We start from the raw sequence: 25,251 nt of genomic DNA on the forward strand, positions 1-25,251 counted from the left end.
GGGTGTCACACTTTGAAACAGCCTCAGAATCTGATCTCCAAACATTTTACTGAACTGAAGAAACAGCAAGAAATAAAAGGAATGTCTTTCAGAAAAACATTGTTCAGGATTCTCATAAATATGTGCATCTTTTAAATATCAAGGGTATGAATCTTGGCTATAAGATGTTCAAACTCAAGCTATCGTTTGTGTGACACAAAGACAAATCATTTCAGATACTTCCACATTATGCTCCAAAAATTGTTTGCTAAGTTAGATGCATAGAAGCTGGAAACGAATTTTCTCGTTAAAACAAGATTTCAAAACAGCAGCTAGTCCCCGAGACTAGCCTTATAATGTTGCTGAGCTATTAGCTCTTTGAAAAGTATTAGTTAACACTACTATATTTACATTGCAATAGCATAGTGGCTACTGCAATGTTATCCAATCTCATGACATCACTGGGCATGAAAAATGTCATTGTAAATAGAACACAATACTATAAATAATACTAAGGATCATTTTATTTCTAGAAAGTATACGTGGGTAATATTCTTCTTTCCTGCATTTCTATTTCTGACTTACAAATGATGACTTGGCTGGGTATTGAAATTTTGACTAACAACTGTACCCCTTCAAGTCCCACAGACATTGACTGGTCTACTGGGTTTTTTTTTTTTTTATTTTTTACCACTGGCAAATTGGAAATCCAAAGCAACTCACATCTTTCTTTAGTTGAGAAATGTGATAATTATATCCCATCTTTAATTATTCCGTTTATTGTATCAAAAGGATTTAAGCAGAGAAGTAATGTTTAGAATTTATTTTGTTAGCATTTTTGTGGCAGTGCAGGGAATGGATCTTGGGCAGGACAAAAATGGATACTGGAAAATATATTAGGAGTCTCCTGAAAAATATCCAGAGATACAGAGGGCATTACAAAGTGATAGAGAAAAGGAAGTAGATGAAAGAAACACCTATGAGGTAAAATCTGAAACTACATAACTTAATGATGAATTGGATATGAGGGAAGAAGGGAGAGGAAAACTTTAGAATGAATGTTCATATAATGCATGGGTGACAGTGTCACTGGTACCAACATTAATATGATTGGACTTACAGAGGAAGGAGTAAATTCAGGTGTCTGTGTGTTCTAGCTATCTCTTGCTGTGTAACAAACCACCCCAAAACTCAAGAGTTTGAAATCATACTCATTTTCTTGTCTCACCGTTCTGCAGTTGGGGCAGAGCTCAGTGAGGAAATCGAGTATGTAGCCCAAGTGCTGTCAGATCAGCCCACTTGATTGGTTGCTGGAGGACCCACTTCCAAGATGGCTCAGTCACATGGCTAGCAAGTTGGTGCTAGCTGCCTCCTGGAACCCCCGTGGGCTCTCATGGCTGCTTGACCTTTTCACAACAGGGTATCTGGATTCCAAAAGCAAACATTCCAAAACCTGAGAAATGGAAGCTGTCAGCTTCTTAAGGCCTGGACCCAGAACTTGGCCCCATGCTGCTTCCTCTGTATTCTGCGGGTCAAGCAGATACCAAGCCCAGACTCAAAGATAGGGACATAAACCCCACCTCTCAATGGGAGGCATGTCAAATAACTTGGGGCCATGTTCTAAAACCTCCACCTTAAGTTCCACTGTGGAACAGGTAAGTCCAGTAAGTATTTCAACTTACAAGTCTTAAGTTTAGGAATAAGGTCAAAGAAGATACAGCAACTTGGGAGTCATCTATCTACAGATATAGACAGAGACAAATTTACTGTAGTTTTAATAAAGCTTTTGAGTTTTAAGCCCCTTATTTCCCTGGGTACAAGGTGAGGCCCTGTACCCAATTTTATATTCTATTTCTTAAAGAGAAACCCCCAAAATATATAAGCTTCAGACCCCACAAAACCTGAATCTACCCCTGGGTGGTGTTCAAATCGTAAGAGGAGGAGGAGATTGTAGGGAATAAAAAGAACAGTGGACAAAGAATGAAAACCTGAAAACATATTCAAAAGGTAGGAGAGAAAAAGGAAGTAGCTTATGAATGAGTTTTTAGTTTATAATCAGAAAGATAGAAGATTAGAAAAGAATTTTGTCACAGAAGCCAAGGAGTAGAAAGTTTCAGGAAGGACCAGCTGGTAAACTCTCTCAAAATAAAGCATAAAGGTCAAAAGATAAAAAGAACTAAAAAGAATCCTTTTGAGTTGGCATCATGGAGATCCATTTGCAACCTTGTCAAAGCAGCTTCAGAGGAAGCAAGAGCCACCTTGTTCAGGGTATTCAGAGTCAATGTTAATTGGGAAATGGAGACAGCAGGAAATTTGGCTGAATAGGCATCTGAAATAGATGCAGGAAGAAGAGAGTTTGGGAACTAGAAAAATACAACGGTCTGAGATTGTTTTAAGCAAAAATGCAAAGCCTGAATAGTGTTATAACTCTTAAAGAAATTAAAGCAATATTTTAAAATATTCCCACGGGGAAAACACTAGGCTCAGATGGTTTTAGACAAAAATACTCCCAAACTTTCAAAGAAGAAATCATCTGTTTCATACAATATCTTCCAGGAAATAGAAAAAGAGGAAATATGCCCCAAGTCATTTCACACCACCAGAATAGTCCTGATACTAAAACCATGCAGACATTAGGAAAAGGGTAACTTTCAGGTTTCTACTTCATGAATAAAGATGCAAAACCTTAAACAAAATACTAACATGGTCAAATGGAACAGTGTGGATAAAAAACAATACACCATGATCAAGTTACTTTTAACCCAGGAATGCAGGAATAGTTCAATATTTGAAAATCTACAATGTAATTCTGCACATTAACAGATTAAAAAAAAAAAAAAGAAAACCATTAGACCAATTCAATAGATGCAAGAAAGGCATCTGATAAAAATTCATCATCATACAAACTCATAGTAAAAGGAGAAAAGACTAAAAGCATGATATTTATGATCAGGAAATGCTGGAAGTATCCCAATCAAAATTCCAATGACATTTTTCAAAGTGCTGGAACAAACAATCCTAAAATTTGTATGGAATCAGAAAAGACCCCAAATCGCTAAGGAAATGTTGAAAAAGAAAAACAAAGCTGGGGGCATCATGTTGCCTGATTTCAAGCTATATTACAAAACAGTGATCACCGAGAAAGCATGGTACTGGCACAAAAACAGGACGTATAGACCAATGGAACAGAATAGAGAGCCCAGATATGGACCCTCAACTCTATGGTCAAATAATCTTTGACAAAGCAGGAAAAAATATACAATGGAAAGAAGACAGTCTCTTCAATAAATGGTGCTGGGAAAATTGGACAGCTATATACAGAAGAATGAAACTCGACCATTCTCTAACACCATACACAAAGATAAACTCAAAATGAATGAAAGACCTCAATGTGAGACAGGAATCCATCAAAATCCTAGAGGAGAACATAGGCAGTAACCTCTTCGACATCACCCACAGCAACTTCTTTCAAGATTCATCTCCAAAGGCTAGTGAAACAAAAGGGAAAATGAACTTTTGGGACTTCATCAAGATAAAAAGCCTTCTGCACAGCAAAGGAAACAGTCAACAAAAAACAAAGAGGCAACCCACAGAATGGGAGAAGATATTTGCAAATGACACTACAGACAAAGGGCTGGTATCCAAGATCTATAAAGAACTTCTCAAACTCAACACCCAAAAAACAAATAATCAAGTCAAAAAATGGGCAGAAGACATGAACAGACACTTCTCAAAAGAAGACATACAAATGGCTAACAGACACATGAAAAAATGTTCATCATCACTAGCCATCAGGGAAATTCAAATCAAAACCACAGTGAGATACCACCTTACACCAGTTAGAATGGCAAAAATTGACAAGGCAAGAAACAACAAATGTTGGAGAGGTTGTGGAGAAAGGGGAACCCTCTTACACTGTTGGTGGGAATGCAAGTTGGTACAGCCACTTTGGAAAACAGTGTGGAGATGCCTCAGAAAATTAAAAATAGACTACCCTATGACCCACCAATTGCACTACAGGGTATTTACCCCAAAGACACAGATGTAGTGAAAAGAAGGGCCATATGCACCCCAATGTTCATAGCTGCAATGTCTGCAATAGCCAAACTGTGGAAAGAGCCAAGACGCCCTTCAACAGACAAATGGATAAAGAAGATGTGGTCCATATACACAATGGAATATTACTCAGCCACCAGAAAGGATGAATACCCAACATTTGCATCAACATGGATGGGACTGGAGGAGATTATGCTAAGTGAAATAAGTCAAGCAGAGAAAGTCAATTATCATATAGTTTCACTCATTTGTGGAACACAAGGAATAGCATGGAGGACATTAGGAGAAGGAAGGAAAAAATGAAGGGGGAAAATCGGAGGGGGAGATGAACCATGAGAGACTATGGACTCCAGGAAACAAACTGAGGGTTCTAGAGGGGAGAGGGGTGGAGGGGATAGGTTAGCCTGGTGATGGGTATTAAGGAGGGCACATACTGCATGGAGCACTGGGTGTTATACGCAAACAATGAATCATGGAACACTACATCAAAAACTAATGATGTACTGTATGGTGACTAACACAACATCATAAAATAAAATAATTTAAAAAAAGGAAATGCTGGAAGCATCCTCTTTAAAATCAGGAATGAGATCACTATCATTGCTTCTTCTTAACATTGTATTGAAGGCTCCACTAATAGCAAATGCCTAATAAAGTAAGTCTTCCTGGTTTCTGTGCTGAGCCTATGTCTCAGTTAACTTTGCTAAGTCAGCATCTACCTGATACGACATGTGCCTGCCCCTTCCTTGGTATCTTCTTCTTGGCATGGGCTGCCCAATGGAGTCATCAGTCTTTAAGTTTACTGATGCCTGAGTTTCATCCCTAGAAATTCCTTTTTGATCGATCTGGGATACAGCATGCGCATCTGGATTTTCAAAATCTCCCAGGCGACTGTAATGCACAGCTCTCAGGTTGGCGCACTGAAGTAATACGAGAGGAGGAGAGAAGAGGAGAGAAGGCGAGGGTAGAGCAGGGATTCTCAAAGCTGGCTGCACACTACAATCACCTAAGGAGCTTTTAAAGCACCCGCTGCCCAGATTGCATTCTATACCTGTTCTTTAGATCAGAATCTCTGGAGGGAGGATTCCCAAAGCTTTCTTCTCTGCAGCCAACATTGAGAACTACAGCTCTCTAGTTTCTCCCTAGGCAATGTCATCAGCTCTCCTGGATTCAACTAAACATAGGCCAGTGGCTTCAAAATCTGTATGTCTTGCCTACAGTCACCTCCTAAACATGAACACTTTAAATCCAACAGCCAGGGGCACCTGGGTGGCTCAGTCAGTTAAGCGTCTGTCTTCAGCTCAGGTCATGATCCCAGGCTCCTGGGATCGAGTCCCACATTGGGCTCCCTGCTCAGCGGGGAGTCTGCTTCTCCCTCTCCCTCTGCCTGATGCTCTGCCTGCTTGTGTGCTCTCTCTCTGTGTTAAATAAATAAATGAAATCTTTAAAAAATAAATAAATAAATAAATAAATAAACCCAACAGCCAACTCTGCATCTCCTCTTGGAAGTACCAACGTAGCCCAAAGGCCCAGAGCTTCTCCTGCATCGCAGTTGTGCGCACACACTCAATTCTGCCCTCCCAGGCAGCAAGCCCCAGAGGATGAGGGTTATTACTCTCTTGTGTGCTGTGTGAGAGGCCTGAAGCAGAGTTTCTCAAATCTCCCTTCACTAGAAATGGGAAGGTTTCTGTGTGATTGGCATATCCTGCAACGAGGAATTAAGAGCCATGGCTAATAAGACAAGGAAAGGCACAGGAGCAAGAACCTAGTCCAGTGTTGATATCACTGATTTGAAAAGACTTCTGGGACAATGGTGCAGGGGGGGTGGGGGTCAGACTACAATGAAATGTGCCTTGGAAACAGACCAGCACTCCCACCTCCAGAAGCGCGAAATGGGTGGCAAGAACAGAGTCTGTCTCCGGTCCCATCAAACTCTGAACAACATTGCCCAGAAGTGACTTTCCCTACTGTTTCTTTCCCCTCCTTTCCATCAGTATTAAAGGGGTGAAAAGGAACTCCCCTAACCCTCACTGCCATTGTAGTGAGAAAAGAAATCTTCCCACACCCCTGCAACCCATATAATAAGAAGGGACTTTCCTGCCTACATTACAAAATGGGAACCCCCTGCCACAGAGGCATCTAGAAAGTCAGGGATGTTCATTGTAAATGGAGTCGGCACCTCTCAGTCAAGGAAACAGACCTTTCCTTGATCTTCTCCAGCTTGATCTGTACTTTTCATAAGCTTTCTCATGAATCTGCATCATTATTTCCTATTTTACAGATGGGGAAACTAAGCTCGCCCATGGTCACCAAACCAGCTGAGTGGTCAGACCCATTTGTCAGCACATATTTGTCAGAATCAATCCAACATCATCGTCTTTCCCACATTAAAATGCACTAGGCTGTCCCTATTGTCAACTTATCTTAGTGTTTTTTTCTTTTCCTCCTATGGCAGGTGCAAGCAGCAAAGAAGGAGGTTTTAAAGGGAAAACTCACTCAAATGAGATGATAAAGGCTGAAAAATTGTTCTCGAAATGTTTCCAAAACATCCCTTAGTACATTGAGACAGAGCGCAGCTCATCTTTGATCTCACGTCAAAACAACAGGGAATAACACGGTGAACTTTTTCCATCTACCACTACCAAGATCAAGGAACCTGGCCTTCAGCTTTGTAAATAGTCTGTTAGCACCAAACTCCAGGCCAGCTGGGGAAACCCCTGCACCCACTCCCTGGGGAGCACACTTAACTGGGCGAGGTGCCCCAGCCTTCTCCGGTTGCTAAAACCTAGCTTTCGCCAGGCAAAAGGGGAAGGTGTGTAGGAGGGCCGGTCCCCTTTGAGAGACTGCCAGGTAAAGCCGCCCTCTCAGGCCCACTCGCCTGGTGTTCAAGTGCAAGAGGGCGTCACTTGAAAGAAAGCGGAAAGGCTCGGCATGTCCCAGCAGGGCAAGCGCCAGCTCTGCAGCTGCTTCAACTGGAATCACTCCCTGACTCACTGCTACGCCAATTTATTTTGTTGCTTATATTCATTAGATTCAAATGATTTAATTAGGCAGTGAAGTGTGGGCTTGTTTGGTGTGCAGCATCGTTCCTGCATTTTTGTTGTTGTTGTTGTTGTGTCCATGTATTTAAACCTCCGGGGAAAAGGAGAATATTTTTATTCCCACGGCACCCTTCGAGAACAAACTAAATATTGTTTTCTCTTGCTGCCTTCCTCATGATCTCACTGCTTTGGGGCTGCATAATGGGAAAGAAACCATTTCAATAATTTCCATATTGTGAAGAGCCATGGGGAGTGTTCAAGCTACTGTGTCACGGCACTTAAGTCTTAGTTTATAAGAATAAAAATAGTAATGGAGAAGAGTCTACAAAGGCACTGTTTTTTTTCAAGACTGGCTCAGTCTTTGACTCAGTGTGGCCCCTGGACAAAAATGGTCCAAGATAAACAAAAATAGTCCCACTCTTTATTTCTCTTCCACGCACATTTCAGGAGAAGCAAACGCAAACATAAGGGGAAAATACAGAATGTTCCAGCGCCTTGCACACAACTGGTGCACCAAAAAATACTTGTTGATTTCATCTTTAATGTGATTCAAGATCCAGGTCTTCTCCAATCCCCTAAACATTAAGGAGTGATGCTTCTTAACAAAAGCAAAAACTCTCATCCCCCAGCAGTACCCTGTACCATCCAAGCGCCCATTCCTTCAATCCTTCCACCAGCCCTCCAGACCAACCCTGTAACTAAAGTGTCCTCTTCTTTCTGATCAAGGTCTCATACTTCACCATTTGCAGGTCCTGAAATCCTATATTCTTCTTAAGAAATGCTCTTTAATCTGTCTCCCTATACACACCCTATCAGGTAATTCATATGCTTCCTCTTCTCAAAACATCCCACATATTTAATGTACTCCTTTGCCTATGGATAACAAAGACTTTATTTTGTATGTCAATCTTTGTTCATCAACTGTTTTCCCCCCATAACTACACAGCAAGAAGTACAATAAGAAGATAGGAATCCAGCTGCTGTGTCAGTCTCTCTGTAGCCAGTTTAGCTACCTATCTGCAATGTTACTTGGTATGGCACTTAAGAGAGTCTAAGGAGCAAAACCAGACTGAAAGCTTGCTGTTTCAGTGATGATAAGCAAGAACAAGGTGCCCTGCCTGCCCACCTATCCCCACTGGTGTTGTAGGCATAAGTTAGGCTCATCTATGCCCATAGGAAAATATCAGAGAATGACTGAAGAAAACCAGGATCATTTTTTTAAGTGCAATTCATACATCATATTCATCATCTCAAGAACACCATTAAGGACCTCCTTGCCCAGGACAGCTAGGTCCTAGGGCTTTTACTTTGTTGTCATTACTGTTGCTCTGTTGCATTACCTTGGATTTTTATAAAACCATCTCAATTCTTTCCCAATCATCAGCTTTTTCCGTTCTCCTCATGCACTGCACAGTTTGTCAGGATCTAGCTCCATGACAAATGGCAGCCAGAGGGACAGTCTCCTACATACATCCTTACACGCATGGGACAGGACCTGCCTGACTGCCTGACATCCACCCCACCCATCCCCCCAACCAGCCCCCCATCCATCCGTTCAAAATAGTTTTATTAATAGCCTACAGTTTGTCGTCCTGGGCATTGAGCATACCATTAAGCAAGGCAGACGTGCACTCCATTTTATGAAAATTACCCTGCAGGATATAAGCCCCTTTTCTGACCTCTAGACAGAGTTTCAGAAGAAGCACGGCTGTGTCCTTTTATAGACTTTGTATAGTTGTAAACAGCTTAGTTGGGGCCACATTCTGCTCTATCACCAGCTCGCTGTTCGCCCTGCAGCACAGAAGAATCAGCCGAGTAGTGTCACTGGTTTGTACAAAATGCCCACTTCTAGACTTTATTGTATTAACCTACGCCCAGCTCCCATCTGGTAGTAAAATGTTCTCAGACACTGTGACTGCAAAGCCAATCAGAGCCAAGAGACATGTCCCTAATTTGACTGGATAATATTTTAATATGTATAGAAACTGTGGATTTTTTGGATAAGAAATGAATTAAAAGAATGCATGATTCTCTCTAGTCGAAAGATTTTTAGAGTTAGACGCAAAGACGTGTATATTTTAAGAGGCAAAGAAATGAAATAGCCAATCAAGCATGGTTGCTACCTAAGCCCTTGTCTTGGCCTGCTACAACTGGACAGTGCAGATGCGTATCTAAAGATCAGGGAAGTAGCAGACTTCCTACATAAACAAAGCTAGGAAAACTGTTAGTTAAGTCCAGTGGATATTGGCTAGGAGATTACTCCACATGGAGGCCGTTTATCCTGCAACGATGAAAAGGGGCTCCATCAGACTAATTTAGTCCTAGATAAGGATTTACTTATGCCCAAGCCAGTATCTCCAGGCATTAGGTACCTTCAACAAGCAGAGAAGGCAAGTCCCAACACCAAATGGGAAGGCAACCCCCAAAATTCATCAAGGCAACACATTTTCCCCCATAATGGATAAGCATTTTTCAAGCCCCCAACATTTTTAATTTAAATTATAAATATTTAACAAAATCAAACCTATAATATTTACAATTTTGCATTAAAGAATATGTGAATATTTGGAATTTCAAATATTCATACAAGAGTTCAGCCTCGTTAAGTCACGGTTAAGCCTTGTAACTCTAATTTAAAATATATAATTGAGTTATTGATTTAAACTTGTGATTGTAAAAATATTATACTATTGAAAGATTTAAGAGATTTTAGCGTTCCCACATCTGTGACTTTGATTTGTTAGATTTATAACTGTTATTTAAGTACTTAGGAAGGGTTTTGTTAGTTAAAACAATCATAGTCTATAAAAGGAAAGTCAAGCAGGTTTAAATTATAAATGAAATTTAAAATGTTCCAGGCTGTTTGGTTAAGTTTGTAAATGGGACCAAGTACTACTCAAAGGCCCCCTTAAAAGTGACTATTAAAGTTTGCTGAACTTTTAAATAGAGAAATCAGATTTTTAAACTGAACTTAAAAGCTTAAAGAACAGCTACATTTGTGGATTTGTAACAATTAATTATTAATTTTAAAACAAACAAACAAAAACCTCTGAGTAATCTTTTCTGCACACAAAAACTGCCTTAAAGGATATTTTTTAAAGCCACAACATCCTTGGAGCCTAGGGATTGAATGGAGAGAAAGAATTATACTCCCACAGAAAATGCAGGAAAAAAAAATATACCGTATGGCCCAAAGTTAACACTAAATAGGAACTTTTCTACTACCTTCTGCTATCTTCCGGTAAATGCAGCAAAAATGCTACAGGATAATGTGGATGAAGCCAAAGATCAGAATTATTCAGCTGCTTATTACTGAACACCTATTCCGTGTTTAATGCTATGGGGAAAATGTGAAAGTATATAAAGTTTTCAATCTAATGAAACAGGTAAGGTGCACAAACCTGAACCGATTAGAAACAGAATGATTCAGCTCAATAAAGTTACTGAGAGCCAACCTTGCAAGAGATTCAGTGATTGGCTGCAGCGATGGGGAGGAAGCTGGGCTCAAGAACAAACAATAAGCTTTATAATTAAGTGCTAAATTGCGTGTTGGAAGTCAAGTGAGAAGCATTCAAAGAGAGATACCGAAGCATATTGGAACAGCTGAGATTTATGGATGAGGTGAGAACTGATCTGGGCTTTGAAGGATGGAAAGGGCTGAAATCTGCAAAAGGAAGCAGGGCTGGAAGGGAAGAGGGAAGCCACAGGGAAACCCACCCGGGAAAGGTTCATGCTGGCCCACAGTGGCGTTAGATTGCAGAAGGATCCCCAAATTACACAAGACTAAAACAAAAGTTAGTTACCAGTCTAAGGTCCTGAAGACTAGAACTCAAAACAGGAGTAGTCATTACCAAACAGTGGGAGGAGGTGGTATGGAATACAAGAAATCCTCATCTGTCATTGCAAGGAGACAACAGGTAGTATTTCAATTTGCTGAATCAAAAAAAACAAAACAAAACAAAACTAAGCATGAGCATATATTATTAGACTTTTGGGGTAAATACCAGAGGAAAGATAACTGAAGTTGACACAGCTTGTTTCTGGGAATGGAACTGGGGATCAGAGAATGTTGCTTTTCATCCTAAACTCATCTGCACTATTTAAGTTAATACCACGTGAACATATTACGCTGAACTAAATATGACAATTCAAGATAAATAAGCTCAGTTATTAGGCTGCATTTGTTTGACCCAGAAGCACAATTAGTATGAAGCTAATAAAAGCTTAAGCTTCCAGGCCCCTCACTTGTACTGACGCTTCCAAGGCCTACATCTAATTCTGTAATGATATATTTTCTATTCTTTCTCTTACAGAGAGTCCCTCAAGTCACAGAAGCTTCAGGCCCCAGATGACCCTGGTTTGAACAAAGATCTCTTTCATTTCTTACAATTCCTTAGTGCCTTTCATCCTTCACATTGTCCTAGAAGGGATCCAGTCTCACTACATTTTACATCCCTTTTCATCAAGGCACACAATCTTAGTTATGTGAATAAAACATTTTTATTCTAAATAAAAATCCCTACTTGACTCAGGAAGCAATACCAAAGCACTTAGATTTTCAAACAGAGAAAGAAATGCCCCACGGGAAGTGGTGATTTACAAAGCATTCTCTTGACACGGTTGGATTGGGAACTGGATTTGGGAGAGACCAAGAGTGGAGGGACCCATTGAAGACAGTGGCAGTAACTGGCAGGTAAGATACGAAGAATTGGACCAGGCAGTGACAAAAGGCATGGAGAAAATGAGATCCGTACCAGAGGCATTTTAAAATAGAATTGACCAGGCCTGCTTACCAGCCAAAGAGCCGCCTACAAACAGGAATACCCAGGATGGTTCCAAATTATATGTTGGGCTGGAGCCTGATTTTTCTACTCATCATTTGGCAAATTTCTCATAGGCGTCAATTGAAAATTTGACCAGTAAAACCAATTTGAATGAATACATCCTGCCAGGCTTTCCGTAATTCTAGCCAAATATATATGGATAAAATTCTAACAGCAAGTTTTAAAGCAGAGTACTCTCTTTGAATACACACAAGCATGAACTTTCTAGCCCTGGAGATGTATTCGTATTCCCATGCATAGTCTTCGGAAGCGTGTGCGGACCAGGGAACCTAATACATGGATTCATTTAGAGTCGCCACCGTCCTGTGTGTCGGGAGAGTTCTCCCTCAGACACATTCTCTATCACTGTCTATATTCCTACTGTGGCAGATTGATAACTAGTGCACATTCTGTGGGAGGAGGCACAGAACAAAATTGTTCTACAGTGGTAAAGACATTTGGCAAACAAATTAAAGAATTTTGTGAAGAACATCTAAATATTTCTTATTGCTCTTGTGAGCCAGTATTTTTTTTTTAATATCTCTACCGTGTGTTCTGGGTTGTGTGTATGTAACTTGGGAATTCTGAATACATAAACTGTCAGTCTTTGGGTTTTTCTGTGGAAATAAGAAATGTAAAATCATGTTTATATGTAGCCAAACCAGCACAACTGACCTGGCAAGTGACGGCAGGTAATGATGTACCTGGGTTGTTTCCCGATCGATTAATTTCACTGCAATGCATCTGGATGGATTGACAACCAGGCCTGATACTTGGTAGGAACTGTTGTCCTTCATCCTCCATCTCTTGACTTGGGATTTTTTTTCTTATAGGTAGAGGCTAATGTTCTACCCTTTTTCCAAGAAAGAGAAAAAGAAAGGAGGAAAGAAAGAGAGAGAGAGAAAAGAAAAAGAAAAAAAAAACCACCTTTTTTTGATGGCGTAAAGAAGGACCAAAATTTCACCTACTACACCAAATCCCTACTGAGTACAGTGAGTTAAGAAGTAGAAATACAGAGCTAAATATGTTAGCACCCTCCTGCAACAGCTCCAAAGCTAGGGAGTCAGTTAGACAGACAACCAATCTATAAGGGCAACGATAGAGACATAGCAGTTTCCACATTCAGTTATTTCGTCAGAATGTAAAAAGAAGAGCACAAACCTTTTCTTCCCCAAGTCTTTATTTAAATTCCAACTAGTTAACATACCGTGCAATATTGGTTTCAGGTGTAGAATTCAGTGATTCATCCCTTACATACAAGCCCCGGTGCCCATCACAGTGAGTGGAGGGCAAACCTTCTTGCATCCTAAATTTTCCTGCCCCCTCGATCTCATCCTTTCTGACGTTTTCTCCCACCTCAATCTATTATTTGTCCCCACTCTCTTCATATCTTCCAGCTGTCCCTCTCTACTGGCTCCTTACCACCGTCAGCACCATAAACGTGCTGATACAGTCCCCTTCTTTAAATCAATCAATCAATCAATCAATCCCTCACATAACCACTGCCCTTCACAACTCAAACTATACTCCAAAGTCGTGTCTGATCACTGCCTCCTCAGCCTCACCATCTACTCGATCTCTGGGTTTGTTTCATACTCTCCCTGTGATCCCCTCCTCTCCAATGGATTCAATCACCATCTATATGTCAATGACTATTTTAGGTCCAGCTCTCCTTCAGTCTCAGAACCACAGGTCTGATGGGCATCACCCTTTGCCTGTGCCAGAAGTTCCTCAAGCTCAACGTGTCCAAAACCAGACTCACCTTTCTGCTCAAACTCATTCTCTCTCCTGGGTGAATCTCATCCTCGTGAATAATGTCACAATCTACGTAGCTTTGCTAATCTGAAGGACACTAGTGTCAGGGTAAACAATGTATTTGGTATCTTAAGAGTTTTTCTCTTATTTATCACTGTTCTGATCCAGTTAGTCCAGATTTATTCTTTGCATCCTATTGCCCATGTAACTTTGAAAGTCAATCACGTTTGAAAAATGAAATGTCATACTCACTACTTTGGAAGATATAGAACAGCCCAAGTGGTTTCAAAAATATTTCAAAAAATTGTTCAAGAGATTTTATTTAGTTTTCAATCCCTTGCTGAAGTGCCACTAGAAATCCAAAGAAGTGGCTTTTAGGCAGCAGGAGGATTAAATGGACCCCTATTTGGGCTACCTTGATATTGCGCTAGAAAAACTTATTCACATGTAATTACATACACACTATTTATAAAGTAGATCTATGCCCAAATTCTGCTCTTCCTTATATGTTGGGAAATTGTGCTTGAGTAATAAGCATTGCAATCAGGCAAACATAGAACAAAGATGGCGCAAGTATTCAGCCTCCATGCTTTCTGAGACTTTCTTTGGCTGCAAAACGGGATAATGATACTTACCTTACATGGATGTTGGGAGATTTAGTGAGATAATGTGTGCAAAATGCCTGGCATATGCTGGGTGCTGGAAAACTTCAACAAACATTTTATTTTTAAAAATTTCTCACCTTTCTCTTTCCTTTCCTCCAATTTTGAGGCAATTTAAGCCTTCTGGTGCAGGATGAAATATGCCTAGAAAAAAATCCCATATGATTCCAGATCAGAACTGTACAAATATACCTGTAGAAAATTAAATTTAGTTTAAAAATATTTCAAGTGTTACAAGTGTCCTAGACTGAATTTCTCAGGTGTACTCTATAATGGACCCAAATCCCTAGGGTACTTCAAGAGTGGACCTAACTTCTTGAGGCCCTCAAAATTCTCACTGGTGAGATTAGATTCAATGGCCAAGAGCAGTGAAGACTGACTCACGCTCCACAGGCAATTTTAGCTCATATATGAAATTCTCACAAAGTCTCAAAACTAGGAAGGAGAAGAAAAAGGAAGTAGAGAACAAAGGAGGGCTCAGAATATTATCAGCTATCTCCTCTAAAAATTCTTGGCTTACTTTGAGCCACCTTCTTCAAAACAACAGCAAACTGGGAAGATGGTCTGTGCAATAGAGTGCGAGGAGGAGGGTGGGGGGGCAGCAGAACAGCTGACCACAGCTAGGAAGGAACAGGAATTGTTCTTTAAATCAGTCTAAGGGGTAGGTGGTGAAGGTGGAGTGGAGGGAGCACATTCTCTCTAGAATCCCAGTGAAAAAGGAAGAACCGAACTGATGACATCCTGGACTAAGTTGTAACTGTGTGAAAAGTCCATGCTGCTAGTGCTGGTCTAGCTGTGAGCCACCAGCAGCCTTCCCAGGGCTCCAGAGGCTCTCAGCAAAGATCCCCTTCATAATTTCTTTCGTGGAGCCCTGACAGGGAGTTCCTATGGAATGGGCCACAGACATAACTGGGCCTACCATGCCAACATGATGAATATGTTGTTAGTGCAATCATTGGCAGCCCTGACCTCTTGGTATTTCCCTTTTACCACAAGAACCCAGGCCTGACTTTTTTCTAGGGCAGCTATCTTCAAACTGGAGTACACATATTCTCTTGTGGGTACACAAAGACTCTCGGAGAAGGACACAAAAAAGGATAGCTTTAAGAGAATCAATTTCCTCAACTTCTACAAGTACTGTCTATCTGGAAAAGAGTCAAAGTGATCTCTTCATCTCCTGTCTCCTACTTTACTAAAGAAAAGCACACCAAGTGCTGTTCAGCCATAAAAAAGAAGGAAATTTTGCCATTGGAGACCATGTGGATGGACCCCGAGAGCATTATGCTAAGTGAAATAAGTCAGACAGAGAAAGACAAATGCCATATGATCTCACTTATATGTGGAATTTACAAACAGAAAACAAAACTGAGCTCATATATAGAGAGAACAGATTGGTAGTTGTCAGAGGCAGGGCTGGGGGACTCAGGAAGGTGGGCAAAATGGGTGAAGGGGGTCAAAATGTACAAACTTCTAGTTACAAAATAAATCAACCCTGGAATGTAATGTACAGCATGGCAATTATCATTAATAATACTGTATTTTATATTTGAAAGTTGCTAAGAATAAATCTTAAAAGATCTCATCATAAGAATAAAAAATGATTACGATGTGTGGTAATGGATGTTAACTAGGCTTATTGTGGTGATCATTTCACAACATATGCAAATATCAAATCATTATGTTGTACACCTGAAACAAATATAATGTTATATGTCAATTATATTTCAATTTTAAAATTTGGGCAATATAGAGAAGCAATAGAATAAATAGAATAGAAAGAATGTAGACAAGAATAAAATAAATAGAATAGAAATGATAAGAAATAGAATATAAGTAAGGAGGTAAAATCACCACCCAAGTAAAAAAAAAAAAAAAAAAAAAAAAAAATATATATATATATATATATATATATATATATATATATCTTCTCACTTTGTCCTCACATGACAGAAAGGGGGAGGGAGCTCTCTGGGGTCTCTTTCAAGGCACGAATCCCATTCACCAGGCCTCTACCCTCATGACATAATCATCTCCTTAAGGCCCCACCCCGAAATACCTTCACCCTGGGATTAGGTTTCAACATACGAATTTTGGGCGACACAAACATTCTGTCTACAAAGGGTGACTTCTTTGCTTCTCACAAGATTGAAATAGGATCTAATCACAGTTGATTTGGGGCAAGCCATGAGATCTTGGGCAAATGACTCAGGAGATGAAGAACGAAAGAATGGCAATTGAAGAATCCAGAGATGATATTGTCATTTTAAAACTACTTCCATTTCTATCTACCTGTTTATGGGATAACATTTCTTACGTGCACACAAGTGTGGGAACAAAAAATGAGAAATAGAATTAATGCTCATTCCAGCAATAGGTAGCTGTTGTCATCCATGGATACATAAGCTAATTGGAAAAAAAGCCACATTCACCTCATTACGATATATGGTCAGTAAAAATTAACACCTCAAGCCATATAATCACACAGATTTTTTAAATTAAAATTTATATTTATTTTGTTGGCCCTGTAAGGATGGCCAAATACATTCAAAGAGAAAAAGGAAAAAAACCATGTAAAACCCGCCAGCATTAAAAAAGAGCTTGTTCATGTATTTTTTAAGTGAATGATGATAGGTATCTGATTGCTGTGGTATTTGGATCCCATTGGATACATTTTAAAAAGTGATGTAACGGCTTTATTCTAAAATGTCAATTTTTGCAGTACACTGGATATTATCCTTTGCCAACAACTTCAACTTAGAATGCAAAACTGTGGCTGTCATTTTAAAAAGAACCGAGGATACACCATATTTCAACATTCTTTTGGGGGGGACGTAAACAAGAGTCTGGGGATGAGAACTATTATCAAACAGCAGGCCCCTAACCTTTTCATGAGGGAGCGTCCCCTCTTGAACATAAAAAAAAAAAAAAAGAAAAAGAGGCAGTCGTAGGTTTACTTCTATATCTACTGACCAAGAGAAAGTAACAAAAAACTGGTAGTAACACTTATAAGTTATTAAATGAATTTTTATCTTCATCAAAGTAGCATCTGCGTGCATCTAAAGACTTTAATGTGACACTGATTCGAAGTGTATTATCCATTATAATCTAGAATGTTTGGGGTACTGAAGAATTCATATCATCTCCACACCAACATCACACTGCCCTGGTCCAGGTCCTCGGACCTGTCAGAGTGGTCTTTTCCTGTGAGGAGGCGAGGAAAATATGGGACACCTGGAAAAGGGGAACACAGATTCAAAGGCCTTTTGCAGCAAAGCCCGGAGCTTGAGTCCTGAGTGACCCGCCTCAGGCTGTGCGGGACAAAAAGGAGCAGTGGCTACTCAGCGCACTCAAGCCTTGCCGTGCCCGTGTGGCCAGACGCTTTCCACTTTCCACGAAAAGCTGGATTTTATGTGAAATCTCTGGATTTCCAATCCATTTAACAAACAAACAAACAAACCCTCTTTAGGGCCACCTAAACACAAATGTGAGCTGAATTCAGGTTTTTTTTTTTTAAGATTTTATTTTTATTTATTTGACAGAGAGAGAGACAGCGAGAGAGGGAACACAAGCAGGGGGAGTGGGAGAGGGAGAAGCAGGCTTCCCGCTGAGCAGGGAGCCCGATGCGGGGCTCGATCCCAGGACCCTGGGATCATGACCTGAGCTGAAGGCAGACGCTTAACGACTGAGCCACCCAGGTGCCCTGAATTCAATTTGTCACATTCCACAAAGAGATGCACACAGCAACTGAGAAGGACATTTGGAAACGTCCATAGTAGTTTGGCAGAGTGGTTCTGTGAATATAATTTTCTGAATCTACTAAAAAATGAGGCTTGTAGCTTTGTATCTGTTTTTTTTTTTTAATTTCTCTAATTTTTTTAAAACAAAACCCTCAGCAGGCGATGGATGGGTAATTTTGCCCACCAAGAGCTTAAGCGTGGCCATAGTCTTCATCAAAGTAAAGGATCTACTTGAAGATGTTATATTTTCTAAACCAAAATTAAGTCTTGATACCTGCGTAGCAGTCTCTGGAATCTTCACACTGATTACCTAAAAAGACACAAGCCCGTGAATTAAAATGCACCCATTTCTAACCAGCTGACAAATATTTAGCAGTAAAGGCCCTGAAGGTGACTGACCTCTTTTCCCCAGAGGAATGGGGGAAATATCATGGAACTCCTGTGACAGGCTCCTAGGACCATCAGGCTACCAGTTCCCTCCACAGGGCCAGCTGTGGAAAGAGTGGCCTGATACCATTGGTCACAGGGAGTCCCTCCTCCCTCCACCAGAACAGGAGGACCAACCCAAGCAAAGCCTTGAGCCCTGGCAGAAGGCTTGCTTGGCTGGTGTGTGCCTGTCTGCTTCATCGAACATACGGATCTCCTCCAGGAACAAGACTCCTGCTTCTCTATCTCCCCGAAGTGGTTCCTTTCCACTGAATTCTCTCCTCTTCCTGACCATTTATGAGACAAAGGTGTCAGCCACCTAGTTCTGGAGCTTTGGGACCTGTTAATCAACTTCCCACCCGCAGCTTCTGCCCAAACGACCCACTGATCTTTGTCCTCCCTCACAGCTAGGAGGGGTTCAGGTGAAGGCCAGAAGGCCAGGAGGTGAGAAAACAGAAGTGTTGGACAACCAAAAAGACAAACTCACAGGTCTGCACACGCCTCTCTACGGAACTGAAGGAAAGCCCCGAAGTAAATAGTGCAAGGGTTGGCGGTGAGCTTCTCCTCACAGCCCAGGGCGTCCCTCCTTCAGCCACAGCCCTCCAGGCTCCACAGACCCCACACCTACTGAACCATCTCAGAGGGCTCGTGGGCTGGGCCTCACCAGGGCCTGCGCCTCGGAAAGGGGGAATTTCCCTGGGGGGGAGGAGGGGCGGGCAAAGTTGAGGGTGGGGGTGGGAGGAGTCTAGCACAGGCCTGGGGAGGTGATTTCAGAAGTGCAACCTGGTGGGGGAGTTTTTCTTCAGACCATCTGGAGGGAAGTGGTGGTAATCTACTACAGATTCTCCTAAAATGACCAAGTACACATAGGAAAATTGTTACATTGTTGAGAAACAGGGCTCCTTGGCTTCCTCCCCGGGAGGTTAAAGACTTCTATATCAATCAGTGATCTCTCCCTGCCTGAGGTACAGAGTGATGAGATCAGGCCAATGAAGAACTGCTCTCCCCCTATAATTCTGCAGGTAGCCAATTTGGGCCTGGCTGACATTTTTTGCAGTTTAAGATACTAAGAAAATTTAAAGGAGATCAGCCCAGTGTGGGTGAAGAAAGAACTAGCCTTTTTGGCCGAACAGAAAAAGTACTATATTGTGTGAGTTATTGAGTTTTACATATTTTAACTGGTGTGTGTGTGTGTATTAACAGAACAAAAATATCAGTAATCTATATAACTAGTTATTGAAGCTGTTACAAGTACCATTATAAAGGAGGAAGGGAAGAGAACATCTAAAATACATAAAATTATTTTTAAAAACTCGTTCTAGGAAAAGGAAATGCCAGAGTAGTAAGATAAGGAGTCTTAATTAACAACAAATTCATCTATTTTCCTCCTTCAAACTGAGACACTCTTCTAAGGCAATTTGCTTGGAGAGCAGTTTTGCACCATAAATCTGGGACATGTTTTCTATGTGTGTTTGTTCTGCGTGAGGCTTAAGAAAAACACAGCAACCAAACCACCCAGTCCAGCCCTGGAGGGAAAGAGAAGACCTAATCACCCGTGATGGCGATTATATAAGAGAGAATTGCACACCAAAAAACCCCAAGAGTCTCAGAAGAATCAGCCTTTGGCTTCCTGTCTTAAAAAATGACTTTTCCTTTTTTTCCTTTGTGAGGATCACTAAAAATGCTCCTTAAAGACCAAGTGGACAGATGTCTTTGGTAGAAATAGAGGTCACTTAAGAATGATTTGTAAGTGCACCCCAAGCCAAAATGAAGCATGTATCGATATCTAAAGTGCATCTGCATTTAGTGCAGCAAAAGCACATAATCTGTTTCTAATCAGTGCCCCGAAGACGCTCCCCACTGAGAAAAGGCCTGGCTCCGGGTGGCCACCCCTCCCGAGGCCGCCAGGCCCCGAGTCCGGGCCCTTTCTTGGGCAGCCGGAGTGCTCCTCTCTTAGATAATGCCAGGTACTCTGGAAAGTAGCCGTGTAATAATACACAAACCCCTGATGATGTCAGCGTGTTATTGACTTTCCAAGTCTGAATGACTGAGCAGAGGAGCGGGGGTGGGGCGCAATCCATCCGGCAGCGCGGGGACCGGCCAAGCGAAAATGGGCTCGCGGGCCCGGCGGGGGAGGGGCGGCTCGCAGGCGCCGCGGCAGCTCGGTGCTCAGGCTCCTCGGCGGCGGCGGCGGCGGCGGCGGCAGCAGGGTCGCTGCAGCCTGGCCCAGGCGCGGCTCCCGGCTCCCGCTCCTCCGCTGTTTACGTTTGGTCCAGCACATCCCAAGCAGAAATAATTGAGGCCGCCTTCTCACCCCCGGAAGCTTTAACCACGTGGCAGAGCCGGTTACAAAGCGGGGAGCAGAGGGTAAAAGGGGGGGCCTCCCTGCTCCCTCCTCCACTCTGCACCCGGGGCCTCCCCTCCCCCGCCCCCCGCTGCAGTGAATTTGCAGATCTGGGGGTCGCTTTCCATAATGTGTTTCCCTCTGCAGAGGGCCCCCTTGTAAATTGCACCTCAGCAGTGGTGACATTTTATGAAAAATGACTGTCTTCCTTTATGGTGGTGGCAGTGCAGGTGCAGAGTTGGAGGCTCCCACTCACCCTGCAAACTGACCACAGGGCAATCTGTCATCTTCCAGGCTAGGTGTGAACCGGGCTGAGTTGCCCTTAAATGGAATTGCATTTAGAGGCCGGGATCTAGAGGGAAGCACTCCAAATTGGGGCGTGGCTTCTCCACTGGGCCTGGACCTTTCTTGCAGGCCACACAGCTTCTGCCCCACCTCCTCCAGTCTTCCCAGCGGGGTTTGCGGGTCTCACCTTTGAGACTAGGTGCCCAGGCCCTGCCCGCTGGCTGGCCGAGCTCTGCCCCTCTGTTCCTCCCTCTCCTAGACCTGTTGAAATCCTCCAGGTCCAGGGCGGGCTCAGAGCTTCTGTCCACCCCCACTGTGTGCTCCTCCTGGGGGGCTCCTGCCTTCTCTCCCTACCGAGCTGTGTTTGTGGAGCACCCGCCTGGTCAAACGGCACGGAGGCTGTGGAACCGCAGGGTTCTGACCCCTGCCCTGCCCCGTACTAGCTGTGTCAATGCGGACAGAGTGCTTAACCTCTCTGTACCCCTCAGCAGTAAAAAGTGCGTAGCAGTAATCCCCTCAATCACATCATGAGGATTAAATGAAAGCCAGGTTTCATAAGGGACTCCTTTTTAAAAAATATTCCAGTCCTTTGCCTTCCTTAGTAGAGTTACACTTCTTAAGCCTGAGCCCCTGGGGTGTTTTCTGAAAAACAACAGTCAGCAGAAGTGCTGGACCCTTCATTTCCCCCTACCTTCCCGGCTTTGTGGAGCCCGCTGCCTCAGCATAGGGTACTGAGAAGGTCATTTGATTGCTGGGTGGGGATGGGAGTGGGAAACGTGGCTCTGACCTAAGCTGGATCATTCACTGCGGCTTTCCAAATCCGCATCTTTCCTGGCTCGCCACCTGGGGTAGGTCCAGAAGTGAAGAACTGACCCATCTTAATCCAATCAGAAGCCTTCTTGGGGAATTTTGAAACTGGAAGTGAAAAAGTCCATTTCTCCCCAAGGCTAAAACTGCAAGATATTATAAAGTTGGGAACCTTCTCTATGACCCTGTTTCCCATCATGTGGAGGGAAGGCCAATTTGAAGACAGAGATAGGGGTAGAGGTAAAGGGAGAGCTAGAGATGGAGACAGAGACAGAGATACCCAGGCTGGGAGAGCAGAGCTGAGAGGCTGAGAGGGGTCTGATGTTGGCAAGACCAGCTCCTGTGTCCCTGACACGGTCCTGTCTGCCCAGGTTCCTGTGGAAACCCCGTATTTTCTATAACTTCGTTTGCATCTTTGTTATGTGCAACCACAAGAAAAAAAGTTCTAATTAATACACCACCGTGGCATTTATTTGTCTAATTTGTACAGTATCTTAGCTGAGTTCAAGACTAGCTCCCCACCCCTACCATAAACCCTCAAAGGGCAAAGCTGTCTGTGTCTTTTACACCCTCCAGTATATGTATCAGTGCCTTACGACAAGGCGCTCTATGAATACTCTTCAAATTGAATTGAGCAAGGTGAGTGGACAGGAAGTACCCTGGTAGCTGTTGGAACAGGAGCCTTCCACCTGTTAAAGGGGAAACATTACCAATTGCTGCAGTCTTCTGGAAGCCCATTTATTCTGCCCCAGTGGTAATTAGGGTTTATTCAAGTGAATAGAAAGACAAAAGAGAAGAAACTTTATCCCCTCTAAATTGCATTTAATAAAATTCTTGGAGAAAATGAGTGAATCATCAGGCTTAATAATTCCCCCTGGGTTTTTGTTGGAGAGAGGCTGAAGAAATGCATAGTATTCAACATTTATGGGACAGCAGACGCACATTTTATCTGAGAAAATGCTATAGTGACTTAACCTACTTTTTTCCCCCCTCATTTGTTTCCAAAAGGTTTTTTCCAGCCTCTGAGTCACTTCCAGTCAGATCCAAGACAAAAGCTGGCTAATTGTGTGTCAGTGAGCCAGGTTCCCACCCTGCCTTATCATGAACAACCTTTCCAGTTCCAAGAAGATGGAACACTTTTCAGCCTATGAGGCACTGAGTGGAATCTGTTACACTGGGCTCTGGGGCGGGCTCTTCAGGGAAGAGGGCAGGGCCCTCCCCACTCACTCTGGCATCTGACAGCTGATCTCTCAGCTGATAGCACCTTGGCTGTCTCCTTCCTAGGGTTATTTCCAACTGGGAACTCTTCCTGAATCTACCCCATTCCCTGGACACCCTGTTGAGCCCAGGGATACAAAGATGAACATCAAAGGAAGCCCTGAGCCTCTGACAATCTGTCAAATAATGAAGGAGAAAGGCAGAAATGAAGGGAGGTTAGACTAGCTTGGGGGCCATAGACTGAGTGCTCAGCCACAGCACTGAGACTGATTCCCGCTCTCCCTTCCTCACCATTTCTCAGCAGCACTGCACCTGGTGGACAGTTTCCAATTTCTTTTTTTTTTTTTTAACTTACGTATTTACTTTAGAGAAAGAGAGAGCGCACAAGCAGGAGGGGCAGAGGGAGAGAGAGAATCCCAAGCCGACTCTGCGCCACGGAGCCCGAAGCCAGGCTCAATCTCACGACCCTGAGCTCAGGATCTGAGCTGAAACCAAGAGTCGGATGCTTAACCGACTGCGCCACCCAGGCCCCTAAACAGTTTCCAGCTTCTTGAAACAGGTTCTCTCCAGGTTTCGTTGATGCCTGTGTTCCAACCAGTTCTCTCCTCCCACCCCCACATCATCCCCCACCTGCTCCTGCTTGTAAATCTCTTTCTCTTCCAGATAACGGTGCCACATCCACCTGGCTGCTCACTCCATAGACGCAATCCTTGATTTGTTCTTTTCTCTCCTTCACCACATCCAATCTACCAGCTTCTTTACCTCCAAAAGTATCGCCACCCGTGCACTTGTCCCCATCTACACGGCCACGACCCACCAAAACCACCCTCCTCTCCCCACACTCAGACCCCTGTGCAGGCATCCTAGGCCTTCTATAATCTGGTCCCGTACTGCATGCACACCACCTTCTCCCAGCTCATGCCACTCCAGCCATACTAGACCTCCTTTTCTTCTTCCACCACCCGCCCCTTCCTACCTGAAGGCTTTTACCTTTGGAATTGATTCTCTGTGCCTGGAAGATTCTTCTGGCCCTTCCTGGGACTGGCTCCTCAGTGTCTGTCTTACTCTGTTCTGGCTACCATCGCAGACTGGATGGCTTACACAACAGAAATTTATTCCTTCCAGTTCTGGAGGCTGGGAAGTCTGAGATCAAGGTGTTGGCAGATTCAGTGTCCAGTCAGAGCCTGCTTCCTGGTTTGCAGACACACACCTTCTTGCTGTGTCTTCACATGGTAAAGAGAGAGATCACCTCTCTCAGGTCCTAGCTTACAAAGGCACTAATCCCATTCACGAGGGCTCCACACTTATGACCTAATTGCCTCCCAAAGGCCCCACCTCCAAATGCCATCACATTGGGGATGAAGGCTTCAGCATACAAATTTGGGGGGGGGGACAAAATCATTCCGTCCATAGCAGTATTCTTCAGGTTTCAGTTTAGTTGTCACCTCCCTAGAGAGGCCTCCCATGACCATCGCACCTCACCTTCTCTCACATGACCCAGCTCATGGCCTATAAAACAGTTATTATAATCTACAGTGATCACTTCTCTTATTTCTCTACTTACTTGATTCTGTATTCTCTGTCTCCCCATTGGAATAGAACCACCAGGAAGGCAGAGATCTGATCAGATCTTATCCTGCTCATTTTCATTGTTCAGCTCACAGACCAGGGTCTATTTCATAGCAAGTACGCAGTGAGTCCTTTTTGATGAATGAGTACAGACAGTAGAGAAAGCTCAGTGTAGACATAGCTAAATTAGCTCTCAAGAAAAAGTGGAAGTCCACCAGGTAGAGTCTAGAAGAGAGGCATGAAGGCATGACACTACCCCGTGTGATCATGGAACCCTCTCTTGACCTCACTTATCCCTCCAGCTATTCCTTATTACTCTGCTCCATTTATTGCTAATCAACGCTCAGAAGGATTGTCTTGACTCACTGTCTCCAATTCCTCTTCTCCCATTCTCCCCTACTCCTCACTACCGCATTCCAGCCAAACTGCTCTTCTCCAGGTAACCAATGATCTCCGTATTGTTAAACTTACCTGGCAGTTTTCAGGACCATCTTAGTGAACTTAGCAGCAGTATCTGATATAATTGATTACTGATTCCTTCTGGAAATA

General features: G+C 42.8%; 1 long non-coding RNA gene across 1 annotated transcript in view; it reads right to left on the bottom strand.

Annotated features, from left to right (window-relative positions):
• The window catches only part of LOC144379892 (uncharacterized), a 35,365-nt gene extending 11,053 nt beyond the window's left edge, over positions 1–24,312 (bottom strand). Inside the window, exons 1-2 of the long non-coding RNA XR_013443383.1 lie at positions 24,124–24,312; positions 14,397–14,460 (exon numbers count right to left, since the gene is read on the bottom strand). This is a non-coding gene — a long non-coding RNA (uncharacterized LOC144379892). The remainder of the gene's footprint in view (positions 1–14,396; positions 14,461–24,123) is intronic.
• Positions 24,313–25,251: the final 939 nt, after the last annotated feature.

The sequence above is a fragment of the Halichoerus grypus genome, chromosome 1 (genome assembly GCF_964656455.1).
Source record: "Halichoerus grypus chromosome 1, mHalGry1.hap1.1, whole genome shotgun sequence".
In the NCBI taxonomy this organism is placed as follows: Eukaryota; Metazoa; Chordata; class Mammalia; order Carnivora; family Phocidae; genus Halichoerus; species Halichoerus grypus.